Source organism: Cetorhinus maximus, unplaced genomic scaffold (assembly GCF_964194155.1).
Source record: "Cetorhinus maximus unplaced genomic scaffold, sCetMax3.hap1.1 HAP1_SCAFFOLD_4862, whole genome shotgun sequence".
NCBI classification, from domain to species: Eukaryota; Metazoa; Chordata; class Chondrichthyes; order Lamniformes; family Cetorhinidae; genus Cetorhinus; species Cetorhinus maximus.
The window spans coordinates 5,001-8,421 of NW_027600761.1; the positions used below are offsets into that span (position 1 = coordinate 5,001).

The 3,421-nt window shown below is 56.2% G+C and overlaps 1 pseudogene; it reads left to right on the plus strand.

Moving 5' to 3' along the window:
• The window catches only part of LOC144678612 (epithelial sodium channel subunit alpha-like), a 2,226-nt pseudogene extending 856 nt beyond the window's left edge, over positions 1-1,370 (plus strand).
• The last annotated feature ends 2,051 nt before the right edge of the window (positions 1,371-3,421 follow it).

Here is a 3,421-nt window from a genome sequence, read left to right on the forward strand (position 1 = left end):
GTAAAGCTCCCTCTACACTGTCCCCATCAAACACTCCCAGGACAGGTACAGCACGGGGTTAGATACAGAGTAAATCTCCCTCCTCTCTGACCCGAGTTTTCCTTTAATTCCAGATACAAGGCTGTTCGGAACGACCTGCATGAGCTGGACCAGTTGACCGAGGAGGCCCTCTACGCCCTCTACGGCTACAAGCGCCCCTCCCCGGGGTCCGGCCCTCCCCCCGCCCCCTCCCCCCGGCGGCGGGACGCCTTCCCGCCCCGGCTGGGGCTGCGGCTGATCGACCTGGGCAGGCGGCGCGGCCCGGCGCTCGAGATCAGCCCCCGGCGCGCCCCGGCGACCAACGCCAGCAGCCGCGGGGCCTGGCTGCACAACCCGCCCCTGAGCAGGAACAGCTCCTGGAAGATCGGCTTCGAGCTGGTGAGTCACGGGGGGGGGTGAGTGAGGGGGGCCGGACTGCGCGGGTGCCCCGGTTGGTTTTGAGGAGATCGGTGGGGGCTGGGAGCCGGTGGGTGGGGATGTGCTGTTCTGTCAGAGGAGCTGGTATGAAGCGTCGCCAGCTTGGCTGAAATTTTCACCGGCTATTCGACTGGGTGGGCCGGCGCCTGCCCCTCGTTTCTACCTCCCCCTGGAGGTGGCTGCGCGTTCGGGACGATTCGAATTCTGACCCCGTCGGGCGGGTGGCGCCCGCTCCGTCCGATCTGACCGCTTGGGTGAAATTTTCACCGGCTATTCGACTGGGTGGGCCGGCGCCTGCCCCTCGTTTCTACCTCCCCCTGGAGGTGGCTGCGCGTCGGGACGATTCGAATTCTGACCCCGTCGGGCGGGTGGCGCCCGCTCCGTCCGATCTCACCGCTTGGGTGAAATTTTCACCGGCTATTCGACTGGGTGGGCCGGCGCCTGCCCCTCGTTTCTACCTCCCCCTGGAGGTGGCTGCGCGTTCGGGACGATTCGAATTCTGACCCCGTCGGGCGGGTGGCGCCCGCTCCGTCCGATCTGACAGCTTGGGTGAAATTTTCACCGGCTATTCGACTGGGTGGGCCGGCGCCTGCCCCTCGTTTCTACCTCCCCCTGGAGGTGGCTGCGCGTCGGGACGATTCGAATTCTGACCCCGTCGGACGGGTGGTCTGATTTCGGGTTCGCTCTGATCCTGTTCCCCTTCCCCCCCCTCTCCCCAGTGTAACGAGACCGGAGGCGACTGCTTCTACAACTGGCACTCGTCCGGGGTGGACGCGGTGCGCGAGTGGTACGCCTTCCACTACGTCAACGTGATGGCCCGGGTCCCCAGGGTGCCGGGACCCCTGGCCGAGGCTCACTTCGCCGACTTCATCTTTGACTGCAAGTTCAACGGCTGGTCGTGTGGGAAGAGGTGAGCGAGGGGGCACTGTCGGGGTGGGGGAGGGGACTAGCGAGGGAGAGGGAGCGGGGGGGAGAAAGAGAGGGTAAGGGTGAGAGAGTCAGAGAGGAGGAGTGAGAGAGAGAGAGAGAGACAGAGAGAGAGAGAGACAGAGAGAGAGAGAGACAGAGAGAGAGAGACAGAGAGAGAGAGAGAGACAGAGAGAGATAGAAATAATGAGGGAGAGAGACACAGAGAGAGACAGAGACGGAGAGAGAATGAGAGAGAAACAGAGAGAGATAGAGAGAGAGATAGAGATAATGAGAGAGAGACAGAGAGAGAGACAGAGATGGAGAGAGAATGAGAGAGAGACAGAGAGAGAGATAGAAATAATGAGGGAGACACAGAGAGAGACAGACGGAGAGAGAATGAGAGAGAAGCAGAGAGAGATAGCGAGAGAGAGATAGAGATAATGAGAGAGAGACAGAGTCAGAGAGAGAGAGTGAGGGAGACAGGGAGAGAGACAGAGGGAGAGACAGACAGACAGACAGAGCAATAGAAAGAGAGAGGGAGAGAAAGACAATCAGCGAGAGAGAGAGAGAGACAGACAGGCAGAGAGAGAGAGTGTGTGTGAGAGAGAGATAAAGAGATAGCGATAGAGAGAAATAGAAAAAGACAGAAAAAGAGAGGATGAGGGAGAAACAGAGTATGAGATACAAAGAGGCAGAGAGAGTGAGAGAATGAGAGAGAGGGAGACAGGAAGAGAGAGAGGGAAACAGAGAGAGAGCGAGTGCGAATGAGAGACAGACAGAGAGACAGAGTGAGATGGACAGGGAGAGAGACAGAGAGAGAGGCAGAGAGCGCGATAGAAAGGGAGAGGGAGGGAAAGACAGTCAGAGAGAGAGAGACAGACAGACAGAGATCAAAGGAGAGAGAGAGAGAGACAGACAGAGAGATAGAGAGATAGCAATAGAGAGACAGTGACAGAGAAAGAGTGAGACAGAGAGACAGAGACAGAGTTAGAGACGGAGGGAGACAGACAGACAGGGAGAGAGGCTGCATGACAGACAGAGAAACAGAGACAGAGATAGAGCAAGACAGAGACAGAGAGAGACAGAAAGAGACAGAGAGAGAGAAAGAGAGAGAGGGAGATGTAGGTTAAGTGTCTGGCACATAAAGGGTTAATGTGGGACTGTGCACAGTACCGCCCACACAGTGATCTAAGAGAACACATGACTCGCACCCGGGGCTCAGTGCCGGGTTAGACCGAGACGTGTGTTGAAGCAAGCATGGAGACAGCTCACAGCCTGGACCTATACTGTACCTCTGTGTGCAGTTTCTCGTCATCCATAAATACTGACCCTTGAATCATCCAAGACTCTGAATTCCTTAACGAACCCGCCCAACGTCACCCAGCTCCATGCAACATGGTGGCAGCGATTCAGACAACTCAGAACCTCGCCGAGACCACCCCCCCGCCTAAGGGAAAACAAAAATCCTGGAAGCCTGAAGGAAAATAAAATAAATCAAGAAGAGCTCAAGAAGCAGAGAGGGGCAGGTGGAAATTGCCAGAGAAATGCTCCAAAGAAAGGCTTGGAAGCTGAAGGCGGAGCTTGGAATCCTCGCTGCAGCGGGAGAATCCACCCAATCGCGTGGAAGTGTGGCTTCAATACCGAGAGGGAGGGGGTTGAGCAACAAATTTACAATTCCTGGACAGCGCAAGTCCGGCTTGCACAGGAAAACCCTTTGGGAAGGTGTGTACGGCGGCGCCATCTTGGATTTCCAGAACGGTTCCACGAGCTGAAAATATTAATGAGGGATCAGAAATCTGCCCTCCCAAGTCCATTTGGACTCATCTGAGGCCCAGATCAACAAGCAAATTGGGGACTTTCGGAGAAATTGACCCCTTGGATACATGATTGCTTCAAGTCTGGACCGATAGCAGGACAGAAGATGAACAGGTCACCACATTGCTATATTCGGTGGGCCCTGCAGCCGACGATATAACAGCTCGACAGGGAAGTGGCACATACCCTGCAAAAAATGCTTTAAAATCATTCGAAGCTCCTTTTAACCTCAGCAGTAACT